This window comes from Camellia sinensis, chromosome 11 (genome assembly GCF_055761805.1).
Source record: "Camellia sinensis isolate YWXY chromosome 11, ASM5576180v1, whole genome shotgun sequence".
Taxonomy (NCBI): domain Eukaryota; kingdom Viridiplantae; phylum Streptophyta; class Magnoliopsida; order Ericales; family Theaceae; genus Camellia; species Camellia sinensis.
Window position 1 is genome coordinate 124,503,643 of NC_138971.1, and position 15,666 is coordinate 124,519,308.

General features: G+C 39.3%; 1 long non-coding RNA gene across 1 annotated transcript; it reads right to left on the bottom strand.

Annotated features, from left to right (window-relative positions):
* Positions 1–299: 299 nt before the first annotated feature.
* Positions 300–778, bottom strand: LOC145803238 (uncharacterized). Its single transcript, XR_014345364.1, has 3 exons — positions 685–778; positions 521–589; positions 300–431 (listed from the first exon to the last, which is right to left on the bottom strand). It is a non-coding gene; the product is annotated as an uncharacterized LOC145803238 (long non-coding RNA).
* Between the last annotated feature and the right edge of the window lie 14,888 nt (positions 779–15,666).

A 15,666-nucleotide genomic window follows, 5' to 3' on the forward strand; every position in this document is an offset into this window, starting at 1 on the left:
AAAAATTATTTTCATTCAGAATTGTTGGTCTCAACTATGATTCAGGTTATCTGGCCTCGAGGAAAAGCATGCATTCACACGAGGAACATGAAATCCATCAAGCAACTTTGATATATAACATATTTTCCATCCTAAGCAATGGGGAAATAGAAAGTAACAGCATATAAAATCACCAACAAATTTCTCATTAACCAAACGCATAACACAAAGGCTGTGTTTGGTGCCATGGAATGGGACTACATTTTTGGCAATGGACACACAACAATTATGATTCTGAATGATAAAAATTTAGAGGTGCCTAAGAAAAGAATAATGAATCTGGCATTCTAACATTCCGATCACAAAACCAGCAGCACATCCTTGAACTTGAAATCCTTTTTCTTCGATTTTCCATCCTTTTCCTGCATTTTCTGTTTCCTCTTCTTCTCATTCTGAAAAATTCCACCTCATCAGAACAAAAGTGTCCATAAATACTAATTAAAACAAGTACAAAATCAGAAAGATTGTGAGAGATGCACACCTCGGCAACCATGTCACTGAAATCCTCCCGCTGACTACGTAGCTTCTCCTCCTCCTTGCTTCCTCATACCTGTGAAATGCAAAATAAATATGAATTAAGCGCCTTGTAGCTAATGTACTGATACTGATACTGACACTAAACAAACTATGAGGACTCGGACTTACTTTGCATGCAAGACATTGTTCATCACTTCCAACTCTTCTGGTTGTAATGTGACATCAACTTTATCTGATTTCTGACCTCTGAGCAGATCAACTTGAAAAAAGAAATAACATGAACAATAAAATGAAACGCATCATTAAGCCTATGACTCGTATGGATCAATCACACAGATTATATTTTTAGGTAAATTCACCTCAACACAGAATTTGAAAGGATTTTACAAATTTGCTTAATTGTAAAATTGAACATGAATGATATATGATTCGCAATCCGGATATAATTAGCAGTTAGGGGAGTAGAAGATCAATGACGGAACCAAATATTTTTCTCAAAGCCCATGAATGATATATGAAGAAAAAAAAGAGTAAATTATGGCTCGTATTTCTTTGCGTTCTCAACAGAATCATAAATCAATGCACACAAGCAGGGAATCAGTACTTTGATTTTGTTAGATGCTTCAAATCCATCCAGTTGATTGAGAAGCTCCAGCATGGTCCGCTGCACTTCACTATCACCATTGCCAGATCCAGATTCCATTCGAGCTGATCCAATACTGTCGATTTCATCCATAAAGATGATTGATGGAGCATGTTCTCTGTGAAACATCAACCAATAAGAAATCAGAGACTTATCGGAACTCTATAACATTTTCCAGGCTAACATAGTTAAATAGGGCCTAAAGTTATATAGCAAGATAAACAAAGCCTTATTTTTTTCTTTGATAATCCAGATAAACAGTATCTTAAGTAATTAAATTCAAGAAAAATAACTTTCCTGGATATTTTGTGTTAATATTTTCTTTTGCTATTTTCTGACAAGACCTCAATTAAGAGCATGCCCAACCTCAGGTTTTATTATTGTATTTGGACACCTGGCTAATGCCAGCCCAATATCAAATAACCTCACATCCACTATCAGTAAACTTTGAGGAATATGAGCTTGCCACATGAATGAATCCCCAAAAATCCCTTCTGTCAAATCTCTATCCCTTGTTAGCTTAATAAGATAAAACTTTTACAAACCTCATATTAATAATAGCAGAAGCTAAAATGGCAACTAACTTAGGGCTAGGCCATGAGCAGGCCCAAGCATGATCTGAACTTAGGTTTGGGATTAATGTGAAACAAATCGTAGCACAATTTGCAAGACGATATGTCATTGTGCCATTTAATGCTTGTACTTTTTCCAAGACGACATGTTCCGCTACATCAAAGACCAAATTGCACTATCACTTCTCAACCCTTGCCCTTTTCGGTTGTCTTCTTATTCATGTTACACCTTAGTTCTACCACATCCCCACCATCAAATTTATTGGTCTTGAATGCAGATGAGCAAATCATCCCAAATCAAGCATTCTTTCATTATGTTAAAAACCCACCCGCTCAAAATGGTTTCATTTCTACTTTTATAGTTGTCTCAACAGTCCTCCATCTCAAATTCCCCTCCTTTGTGAAAATGTTTTCTGACTACCTAACATGATATCAAATAGAATAACCTGTTATGTAGATAAATTAAATAAAAAAAAGACCCAACTAAAAGGGTGTTTCGTATAGATGCTATATCGATATGGCCAGTATCTATTCACTGTCATTACGAATAATCAACCCATACATCGAAAACAATCATTATAATTTAGCTATGTTGGTTGATTGTCATATTTGATATTCATTATGAATATTAAATATGCTATTACGATTTTTTGAGTAAACATATCTCCAAAGAGATGAAAAATATGAAATGGAAACTCTAACCAGAAAATTGAAGCAATAATAGTATCATCGAAAAATTATATGCTAGTTCTCCTAAGATGAGAATGCAAATTTCATATAGAATGCTTATGTTCCACACTAAAAGTATAATGAAATGTGGTTGTCAAGGAGAGTTAACTTCAAAGCAAAAAAAAAAAAGATTGCTATTTATAATTTCCATGCACACAGTGATCACACATTAAAATTAATTACTGTGCTGTGAGTATATTTATTATGTTCATAAAGTATGACCACCACAAGCATTCTTACCTTCTTTTCTGCAGCCATCTTTAATTTCGCCCAAAATGAATCTGTTAGGACACATCCCATGTAAACATGTTTATTTTGATTTCAACATCAACTATGCTTATATAAGAAACGTATGCAAGCAACATGGAATTGTGAAATGCCACAAATTACACATGAAATGAATGTCACACAGATGGGGAGAGAGAGAGAGAGAGAGAGAGAGAGAGAGAGAAATTAATGGGCTAAAGTAAATACATAAGAAAACAAGATCAGAGATCATTTTGCAAAAAAAATAAAAAATAAATCATAAATAACTAAAACCATGTTTTCATATAGTGCGATTATTTTACAAAAAAAAAAAAGAAAAGAAAAGAAAAGAAAACATGTGAATATACAAGTAAAAGGATATCTATACACACACGCAGATATCTAGAATCTCTCGTCCACCAATTCAAGAAAGCTCTTAAAAAACTAACAAGATATATCAAACAGTGTGATCATTTTGCAAAAAAGAGGATTTATGGATCAAACTCACTCAATTAACAAAGTAATCAAATTAATCATTTCATACATAAAATGAAATTATTACAAAATAAAGATCTAGCTAGCAGGGGCCTAAATGACTTGAAATTGTAGAGAAGGGCATGATACAATGTTCATTTAGTAATTATAGTTCGAAAAAAAAAAAAAAAACAAGAAGTCTGATTGTTGCAGTTAACTAAGCAAGTGCTTTATTTATGTGATTGTAGTTGGCAGAAAATAAGTGATCCTGGAAGCATTGCAGAGGTACTTAAGCAAGTTTATGTAGATCACTCAATAGAGGTTGATAAAGTGTTTTCCCGTATCCTTGAGACAGCACAACACCCAGCAGCTGCTGCATCCTTTGTCTCAATTATGTGTGCTCCTCGGGCACAACTATCCTTTTGGGAGGCTTTATCTAGGTACGTATTGTTAAAGTTTAAACTCCTGTAGGTAATTCATGTAAAATTTCCCTTTTCTTGCTCCAAATTATGGACTACCAGTTCATTTCTATTCACAAGTGTCAAGCGAACGATGTACCAATCTGTCTCATGTATGGAAAAGAAGACCCCTGGGTGAAGCCCGTGTGGGGTCTTCAAATGAAAAGACAGCTGCTAGAAGCTCCATATTATGAGATCAGCCCCGCGGGTCACTGTCCTCATGATGAAGTTCCTGAGGTACCCAGCTCATCACTGTCTACATTAGGAATCCATTTGATTGCCCATCTGCAGTTAGTGTTTGTTTTGACATGCCCCTGTAGTGGGAGTTTATTATAATGTTTATAGTTACTGTTAAAATCTTGGATGAAGAAATTTGGTTTTGCTATTGATTTTGTTAGGACTTTTTCCGTTTGTGTATGAGGGGGTTGGAGCCGTGCAATCCAAGTGCTGAATCTACCCAAGAGGAAGACTTAGTTAAAAGTCCACATCATTTTAACAAAAATGAAAAGTTTTAGATGAGTAAAATATTTTTGCTGTAAAGCCCCAAATTTCTATAGTGAGAACTGTGTCCTGAAGGGTTTAATTGAACCTGGTAATAATCTTGAGGTTTGATTTTAAGAAAATGAATGATGTACCAAGAAATTAACATGGTAGACCATGAAGTTTACTTTCATAGTACAATATATGAAACTATTATAAGAAATTGCAAGTCCAAGTTGCTTTTGATTTGTGAGCAAAGTAGTTAGTAAAAACTGAGCAATCAAGTACTACTTCAATCCCTTATTAAGAAAGTTATACCATTAATTTTCATGCTAAGCACTAGGAAAAAGATGATTTTTATAATTTTGTAACAGGTTGGGTGGTACCACAGCTATTGAATGGATAAACAAATATAATAGTCTTTGGAAGAGTATAATAGGTCCAATAATTATGAAGAATCCGTTAAGGTCCAACACCGTTGCATGGTATATGCGTCCAACCTTTGTACTCAAATTTAGACACTTGGATCCTCTAATAATTAACAATGTTCAGAACAGAAGCTCACATTTGATAGTAAAGAAAATTTTTTAGCCTCTCACATGAATGGGGGATAGGTATCTCCTTTTTCCCCTAAATCACATTTTATTTCAACTATATTTCCAAATAATAACATCATCTTGTGTCATAATATCATACAATAGACAATATATTTAAATGTTCAGGGAGTGTCCACAACTCCACGTATCCATACCCAATTTCTAGATACATAAGCCTATATCACAAGATTAAAGGTTTAGGGAGGTCTGACACCCCAATTTACAAACTGACCACAATTAAAAAACAGTCTCTGCATAAATAGAGACAAAATGTTTCTTAATCCATTCCCATACCAATTGTCATCTACTTCAATTCTACAAACCAAAAGAAGAGCTACTGTCAAAGAATTCCAGCTATGTTTTCTCTGAAATCCAGCAACTTGATAGTTTCAAAGTCAAGCCAATTTTAGTCATATTTGATCTACATACCTACTACCCTTTTCATACAATTTATTACACTACAAGAAATAAGGGTTTTGGCGACGTTTTTTTAACAGCGTTTTCTTAAACGTCATTTTTATTAATATTTAACGACGTTTTAAAAACATTGCATATTTGTTTAATTAAAATGACACTGTTTTATGATCAAAGGCGTTTAAAAACGCCTTCAAATGCAGTACGTCACACGCGCCTATTTTGAATCTGATAATAAAGCCTTTGTAAACCCTTAGGTCTTCAGACCTCTCAATCCTCTCTAAACCCTTATCCTCACGTTGCCTCTCTCTCAATCCTCTCTAAACATTGAATCTCACATTCAAATCTCACAGATTCACCAATTTCGAAGCTCTACGTCCACCGCCATCTGCACCGGCGAGGTAGCGAGATTCATCGATTCACCGATTTCATAGATTCACCGATTCAAATCTCACAGATTCACCGATTTCAGATCGATCTGCACTGCCACCGCGATTTCGATTCAGATCGGTCTGCATTGCCACCCCGATTTCGATTCTCTCTCTAGATGTCTCTCTCAGAGATTCATCTTTGATTTCATCTCAGAGCGATTTTGATTTCTCTTCTCTCTCGATTTCAAAGCTCCACCGCCACCACCATCTATGCAAGCTTCCATGGCTTAGGACCTCATCTTCTTATCTCTTTCACTTTGTATATATATATATATATATATACATGTATGTATATTTATCGATTCTCTCATGTACATACACGTATCTGTATAGACACCGATTGATAATGGAGCAGAGCTTCTTCGATTTGATCTATTTTCTACACTGCCCAGGCCTCGCCGAGACATTCCTCGACGCTTTACTCTCCTCAGTCCCGATTTGGCTCGCTGTCATGATCGACCTTGTTATCGGTTGGTCCTGGCGCCCTAGGTGGACCGATTTGGCTCGCTGTCATGATCGGCCTTGTTATCGGTTGGTCCTGGCGCCCTAGGTGGACCGATTTGGATTTTTAGTTGTTAATGATATGATATGAATGTTTTCAGCTGATTTACCCGCTAGATAAATTCTAATTCTGAGCAGTCTGATGTCCATAATTTTATTTGTTGGGTAATCATAAAGTTGGCTTTCACCTTATTACATGGAGTCTAAGCAATTTACAAGCAAAGTGAGATGAAATTCACTCCTCTAGTTCCTCTCTCTCTCTAAGGTCGGCAATGCAAGGAAGAAGGCTGAGGAAAACATTTTGATTTAAGTGTAATGAACTCAAAGGTGTATAGGTAGTGGCCCACTCAAGGGCAAGGTTGTAAATAAGTCCAATTCATCTATTTAACTCATTTTAATCTAATTTAATCATACCTAATCAGTTTTCAGATAATTATACCATAAAATCACATTAATTATGATGATCATAAAACACTAATCAATTTCTAGTTCGGCCGTCGATAAGGCCTTCAATTAGCAGTTTAAACATAAAACACGAACAGATAATCAAACAGTCAAACAGATGGATTACGCATTTACACAGATACAGTCAGTCAATTAATACCGGATTCTAGTCAGTCAATTCAATACTTTAATCAGTCCAATTGTCAGTCATAATCAATTCGGTTTAACGGTGATCGATGGTTATCGGTAATCAATCAGTCATTAATCAGTAAACAGTATGAGGGTTGTTACAGTGCCCTATAGAATGGCACTGTTGGAGTTGAGGGAGTTACAAACTCAGCTACAGGAGTTACTAGAAAAAGGTTTTATTAGGCCTAGCGTCTCACATTGGGGAGCACCTGTGTTGTTTGTGAAGAAGAAGGATGGGTCTATGAGATTGTGTATTGATTATAGAGAACTAAACAAAGTCACAGAGAAGAATATGTATCCTTTGCCACGCATTGATGACCTATTTGACCAGTTGCAAGGAGCTCAAGTATTCTCTAAAATTAACTTGAGGTCAGCCTATCACCAGTTGAAGGTAAGGGATGAAGACGTTCCTATGACTGCGTTTAGGCATTATGAGTTCTTGGCGATGCCTTTTGGTCTCACAAATGCACCAGCCGCATTAATGGATTTGATAAATAGAGTATTCAAACCCTAACTGGATAAATTTGTGGTAGAGTTTATTGATGACATTCTAATTTATTCGAGGAGTAAGGAGGAGCATGAGCAGCATTGGAGGGTAGTACTACAAATCCTTAGGGAGAAGAGATTGTATGCAAAATTTAAGAAGTGTGAATTTTGGTTGAGTAGTGTATCGTTTTCGGGTCATGTGGTGAGTAAAGACGGGGTATCTGTGGATAGCTCGAAGGTGGCAGCAATTTTTGATTGGCCACGACCTATGTCACGACCCCCAACCGCCCCTAGTAGAATGGTGCCGTGATGGCCAGTAATCCGAGATTTTCGAAGGCCAACTTATAAGGGTCACACACAATCAGAGTATAATATATGGGGCTTACAAGTGCGGAAGCAATATATTGAATCTAATTTGTCCATAAGAGTTGTGCATAGATCAAATGAAATGACATACATAATATGATTTTACATTCGATTGACTAATAAAACAAAATACATGTTACATCTTGATCAAAAGCCTTCTCAAGCCGATGTATGCAAAATACAAGTATTACAGGTCGAGAAGCATAATCTTCAAGATTGCCGACATGAATACAAGTCAAGCTGACATAACATGAATCCAAAACAAGCTTGTAAAACACATCTAGGCGTCGCCGCCGTCCTGCTCATCACCTACATATATATAGAGAGGGTGAGCTTGGATACTCAGTGAATGGTACAAGTAATAAAGGTTTGCATGAATAATAGCCGAGGTCATTTCAAAACAATACATATCAAACTTCACAAATCAAGGGATGAACCACGTTCATCTAATGATTCTTCAAAGCTTCAAGGGATGTTTACTAACATCAACAAATAACGAAGTGATGACATTCCAGACAAACTAACCCACGCAGTAAACCGTCAGTGGCAAAACAAGACAAAACAAGGGAATAATCAACCTGGAATAGATTAGACAAACCCACCCGCACAAGGCAGTCGGTGGCAAGGGAGATATCTCAAACAAGAGTGCTACAAAGAGTTTAGAGTCCTCTAGCACAAAAGGACCTATGTTACAAAGGCTTAAGGTCCTCTAACACGAAAAGGAATTGTACTACGAAAGTTTAGAGTCCTCCAGCACAAGGGACTTGTACTGCGAAAGTTTAGAGTCCTCTAGCACAAGGGACTTTCCAGAAATGTCATCCAAAATAAAGCCAATAATTGATACACAAAATAGGGACAATCATTCATGTTTGACAAATACTTTTACCAAAACGAAGCGAAGTAGCTTTATCAAAACATTATAACATAGCTTTATTAAAAATACCACTCACATAGTTCTTCGAACGTTGGGGTCAAGGCAAAAGTCCAAGTCCTACAAACACGTGGCAAAGTCTATTGAACGCACTTTCGAATAAGCTTCACATACAAACGGATGATCTCGGCATTCTTCAAAACTAAGTTAAATCAAAACAAAACATTGTTTCCCATCTCGGGAAAACATGCTGGGCACCAACCAGGTCTTGGCCGAGGTCCCACACCTTTTCGCCGAGGTGTGGTCCCGACGGCCACAGTAAAAAACGAAGTTGGGAAAATTCTAGGTTTCCCTTTCTTGAAGAACATGAAGAACATGGATGCTAAAATCATAACTTCTTATTACAAAATCTGAGATTTCATACTATGAGTTCGAAAACATGGACCTGGGCACCCATTCTTGAAGATCTTAAGAAAACAAACACAAAAACATGGTTTTCGATGCAAACTTTCGGATCAAAACAAGACTTCTATTCAAGAACACATGAACACCATTTTCTTTTTCTAAAACTAACTTTAAATCAATGCATGACATGCAGAACAGATCGATCGTGCAATGCAGCTAGATGATCAATAAGAACAATAAGAGTAGATTAAGATTCTAACCTCAAAACTCGAATCTAACGGTTCAAATTCCAACGATCAAGCTTGGAAGTCTACTCTCTCACTCAAAGCCTCACCTTCTTCTCCCTAGAGTCTCTCTCTATCTTTCCAAAAGACAAGATTTGATACAAAATGATATGTTCTCTCGACAGTCACTGACTTAACCCTCTGTTGGGACATGTGGCATCTGCTGATAGGCTCTACTCAAAAAGGTGACTGACTGACAAGACAAGACCATGACAAAGTGTGTTCAACAAGCTGGACGGCAAGAGCACTCTGGCAAGTAATGATCTCGGTTAAGGACAGAGCTTCGGCAAGTGGGGTAACAACGACATCGACTTGGAAGGACAACACTTGACTAAGCTGTGCCACACCTTGGCCTAGATGTGCCACACCTCGGTCTAGGTCATACCAATCCAGGAACAAAATCACTTAGGTGCAGGGACAACATCTCGGCGTAGATAATACACATCCCGGCCTTGGTGCTGCACACCTCGGCCTAGATAGTGACATCTCGGCCAATATGCCAGGGCGAAGATGGAGGTCAACCAAAGTGATTCCAAGATAATTCTAAGTGTAAAAAGGGGTTTCAAAGGTGTCTAGGCTAAGGATGACCTCGGCAACACACCAGGCAAGAAAAAAGTACGCAAGCAACACTCAAACAAAACAAGACAAGATTTGCAAATGCAACACAACAAAACCAGATCATGCATAAATGTATGCAAGTATGACTAAGTTGAAGCGAGGGTTGCTACATCCTACCCCCCTTAAGGTAGTTTGGTCCCCAAACTTGAGTTACCTTGTTCCAAAAACAACTCTAGATGTCGGACTTTCATTGCTTCTTCCATTTCCCAAGTAGCATCCGCTCCGTAATGCTCGTTCCATTCAACTTTCACCATTGGTATTGACTTACTTCTCAACTGTTTCACCTGCCTATCGATAATCCGTATCGGTTTCTCTTCGTAGCCTAAATCCTCATTAACGACAATCCTGATATAGTCGATCACATGCAGTGGATCTCGAATATACTTCCTCAACATCGAAATGTGAAACACATTATGGACTTGGCTCAATTCTGGCGGCAAAGCAAGCCTATAGGCAGCGAGGTTAACCTTCTCAAGAACTTCAAAAGGTCCAATGTAACGGGGTGCTAACTTACCCTTCTTCCCAAATCTTGTAACTCCTTTCATCGGTGAAATTTTCAGGAACACATGATCCCCGACTTCAAATTCCAACTCTCTTCTTCTGTGGTCGGCATAACTCTTCTGTCGACTCTGAGCAGTTTTGATTCTTTGCTGAATGAGCTTAATCTTCTCGGTCGTAGCTCGAATTATCTCGGGACCAAGAAAAGCTTTGTCTCCTACCTTGGTCCAACATATCGGCGACTTGCACTTTCTTCCATACAATGCTTCATACGGCGCCATGCCAATGCTAGCTTGATAACTGTTGTTGTAGGTAAATTCCACCAATGGCAAATGTACTCCCCAACTTCCTTGGAGGTCTAATGCACATAGTCTAAGCATATCTTCAAGTGTCTGAATCGTTCTCTCTGTTTGCCCATCGGTCTGGGGATGAAAAGCTGTGCTAAACCTTAACTCGGCTCCGAAAGCTCTTTGTAGACTCTGCCAAAATCTGGAAACAAACTTCGGATCTCAGTCTGACACAATGGACATTGGCACTCCATGAAGTCTAACAATCTCATTCACATACAATAAAGCAAGTTGATCGGCGTTGAAGGTGGTCTTAACAGGCAAGAAGTGTGCTGACTTAGTTAGTCTATCCACGATAACCCAAATCGAATCCATGCCTTTTTGTGTCTTCGGCAAACCAACCACAAAGTCCATGGAGATGTGTTCCCATTTCCACTCGGGAATCGGCAAGGGTTAAAGAAGTCCTGCTGGCCCTTGATGTTTCACTTTTACTTGTTGACAATGCAAACACTGGGACACGAACTCGGCTATTTCTCCCTTCATATTCGGCCACCAAAATGTCTGCTTCACATCCTGATACATCTTGGTGTTCCCTGGATGAACAGCAAACTTGGAACCATGAGCTTCCTGCAAAATTTTTCTTTTCAACTCTGGGACGTCGGCCACACACAATCTTCCTTCAAACTTGAGAACTTGATTTTCAATGGTGAACCCTGATCTTGGCTTTGTGATAATCTCATCGGCCACCTTCTTGAAGAATTCATCCTCCATCTGTCTCGTCTTTACTTCCTCAACAATAGTCGGCTCCACTGAAATCATGGTTAGGCAGGCCAAATTTCCGGCCATCTTTCTGCTCAAAGCGTCGGCTACGGTATTAGCTTTACCTGGGTGATATTGAATTTGCATGTCGTAGTCTTTCAACAACTCAAGCCATCTTCTCTGCCTCATATTCAATTCTTTCTGAGTGAACAAGTACTTTAAACTCTTATGATCTGTGAAAACTTGACAAGAAGCTCCATACAAATGGTGACGCCAAATCTTCAAAGCAAACACTACGGCGGCTAATTCTAAATCATGGATGGGATAGTTCTTTTCATGCGGTTTCAACTGGCGAGATGCATAAGCTATGACCTTACCTCCTTGCATTAATACACAACCCAAACCCTTATGCGAAGCATCACTATAAACATGAAACTCTTCGTTACCTGATGGAAGTACAAGAATTGGTGCTGTGACTAACCTCGCCTTCAACTCATGGAAAGCTGATTCTCTACTCTCAGTCCATTCGTACGCCGCTCCTTTCTTAGTCAGTTGGGTCAATGAGATTGCAATCCTTGAGAAATCCTTTACAAACTTCCTATAATAGCCTGCCAATCCTAGAAAATTACGAACCTCGGACACATTAGTCGGCCTTGGCCAATTCACAATGGCTTCAATTTTGCTAGGATCGACCAAAATACCCTTCTCATCAATCACATGGCCCAAAAATGAAATAGTGGAAAGCCAAAACTCACACTTGTTAAACTTAGCATACAGTTTTCGATCTCTCAAAGTTTGTAAGGTAAGTCTCAAATGATCCTCATGCTCAGCTTTACTCTTAGAGTAGATTAATATATCATCAATGAAGACAACCACAAACTCATCTAGATATGGTTTAAAGACTCTGTTCATCAAATCCATAAATGCTGCAGGGGCATTGGTCACTCCAAAAGGCATTACTAAAAATTCGTAGTGGCCGTACCTCGTCCGAAAAGCGGTCCTCTCAACATCCTCAGCTTTACCCTTAAGTTGATGGTAACCCAACCTAAGGTCAATTTTAGAAAAGACTCGAGCTCCTTGCAACTGATCAAACAAATCATCTATCCTTGGCAATGGGTACTTATTCTTAATGGTTACCTTATTTAGTTCTCGGTAATCAATACAAAGACGGAGTGTACCATCCTTCTTCTTAACAAACAAGACGGGTGCTCCCCAAGGTGAAGTGCTCGGCCTAACAAAACCCTTATCTAAAAACTCTTGTAGTTGCAGTTTCAATTCCTTAAGCTCAGTGGGGGCCATTCTATAGGGTGTTTTAGAGATAGGCTGGATTCTCGACATGACGTCAACAGTAAACTCTACCCCTCTATCAACTAAGTGACCAGGCAAATCATTAGGAAAGACGTCGGGGAATTCATTAACAACCGGAACATCGACTAAGACAACACTTCCATTCAGATTACTTAGCATACTACACAAATAACCTTGACACCCTTTTTGGATCAACTTCTAGGCTTTCATAGATGAGATTAAGTAAGGTGGGGATACCACTCCCTTACCCTGAAACGTAACCTCGGCTAGGTTTGGGGGTTTCAACATGACACTTTTAGAAACACAATTTATGGATGTGTGATTTGCTACTAACCAATCCATTCCCAATATAACATCAAAATGAGTCATGTCCAATGGCATTAAATCAACTAACAATTCAACATTCTCAATCACAACAACACATGCTCTATTGATGGATGCAACAATCATAGATCTCCTAGATGGAGTAGACACAGACAACACATAATCAAGGGGTTCTAGTTTCCTATTAATCTTCTCGGCAAATTTAACAGAAACGAATGAATGCGTAGAGCCCGAATCAATCAATGTATATGCATCTTGAGAGCAAATTGGGAGTATACCTGACACCACTGTCTCAGCATTCTGAGTGTCTCCTGGTACCAATGCGAAAACTCTGCCCTGCCTCATCTGTCCTTTCCCAATGTTACCTTTCTGCACGGAACCTGAGGTATTCTCGTCTTTTTTGCTACCATCAGTCTTTGTCTTAGGACAGTCTCTCACAAAGTGGCCTATTTCACCACATTCATAACAAGCCCCAGACGCCCGACAACAGACCCCGAAATGCGGCTTTCCACAACTCGAACATGTCGGCTTGGTACCACCCTCCTGCCGTGGGTTGCTTGAACTGCCAACACTCGCTTTCTTCTTGGCACCGAACGGTGCTCGGCGATTGTCATAGCTCTGCCTCTTTCTCTGGCCCTCTCCTGAACTCTGGTACCTGTTCAAGTTAGCTTCGGCCAGGATGGCTTTGTCCAATACTCCGACGTAAGTCGGCATGTTGAGCATGTTGACTCCGTCTTGTATCAGTCCACGAAGCCCACTTTCAAACTTTCTAGCCTTCATATATTCATCGTTGACCATGTGGGGTGCATACCTCGCCAACTGGGTAAAGGCACGGTCATACTCAGCCACTGTTCTGCTGCCCTGCATCAAGGTCTGAAATTCAGTAGTCTTCCAGTCTCGAACACTCAGGGGAAAATGCTTGTTGTAAAAATCGGGTCCAGGTCAAGTCTGGATTGCTTTCTCTGACCATCATCCACCATCTGCGAGCATCATCGTCCAATGTAAAGGCTGCCAACGACACCTTCTGGGCGTCGGTGCTGGGGAAGATCTCGAACAGCTTTTCCATTTCCAAAACCCACGCTTCGACTTTCATCGACTCTATACCGCCTTGGAATCTCGGTGGCTTCATTTTCTTGAACTCTCTGATCAAAGTTATCGTGCCGTCCCCGTATAAAGCTGGTTGTGGGAGCACTTGAGGTACTGGAGGAGGTGGAGGGGGAGGCGGGACTGCATTTTGGCCGTTCGTTTGTTCGGCCGGGGTCGAAGTATCACTAGCGTACTGCTGTCTTGTTTGCCTCAACTCGTGGACCAAACCTTTAACTAATCTTTCCAGTCTGTCTAATCTATCCTCGGACTGATCTCGGCCAACCGGAGGTCTACCTCTCCTCATGATGCTATGATTATGCAAAGTGCGACTTTAAAACAAAATGAGCGAATAAACACGTAGGCAAGTAACAATTAAGCATGCCGAGACGATGCACACCTTGTTCAAATAGCAAGCAATATGATGCAATCCTAACATCATTCTAAGGGAAATCCTATGCTCTTTAGGACTCAAAGTGTGTGAATAACGTATACTAAGGAACTTGTGCTCTGATACCATTCTGTCACGACCCCAAACAGCCCCTAGTAGAATGGTGTCGTGATGGCCAGTAATCCGAGATCACCGAAGGCCAACTTATAAGGATCACACACAATCAGAGTATAATATATGGGGCTTACAAGTGCGGAAGCAATATATTGAATCTAATTTGTCCATAAGAGCTGTGCATAGATCAAATGAAATGACATACATAATATGATTTTACATTCGATTGACTAATAAAACAAAATACATGTTACATCTTGATCAAAAGGCTTCTCAAGTCGACGTATGCAAAATACAAGTATTACAGGTCGAGAAGCATAATCTTCAAGATTGCCGACATGAATACAAGTCAAGCCGACATAACATGAATCCAAAACAAGCTTGTAAAACACATCTAGGCGTCGCCGCCGTCCTGCTCATCACCTACATATATATAGAGAGGGTGAGCTTGGATACTCAGTGAATGGTACAAGTAATAAAGGTTTGCATGAATAATAGCCGAGGTCATTTCAAAACAATACATATCAAACTTCACAAATCAAGGGATGAACCACGTTCATCTAATCATTCTTCAAAGCTTCAAGGGATGCTTACTAACATCAACAAATAACGAAGTGATGACATTCCGGACAAACTAACCCACGCGGTAAACCGTCAGTGGCAAAACAAGACAAAACAAGGGAATAATTGACCCGGAATCGATTAGACAAACCCACCCGCACAAGGCAGTCGGTGGCAAGGGAGATATCTCAAACAAGAGTGCTACAAAGAGTTTAGAGTCCCCTAGCACAAAAGGACCTATGTTACAAAGGCTTAAAGTCCTCTAACACGAAAAGGACTTGTACTGCGAAAGTTTAGAGTCCTCCAGCACAAGGGACTTTCCAAGAATGTCATCCAAAATAAAGCCAATAATTGATACAAAAAATAGGGACAATCATTCATGCTTGACAAATACTTTTACCAAAACGAAGCGAAGTAGCTTTATCAAAACATTATAACATAGCTTTATTAAAAATACCACTCACATAGTTCTTCGAACGTCGGGGTCAAGGCCAAAGTCCAAGTCCTACAAACACGTGGCAAAGTCTATTGAACGCACTTTTGAATAAGCTTCACATGCAAACGGATGATCTCGGCATTCTTCAAAACTAAGTTAAATCAAAACAAAACACTGTTTCC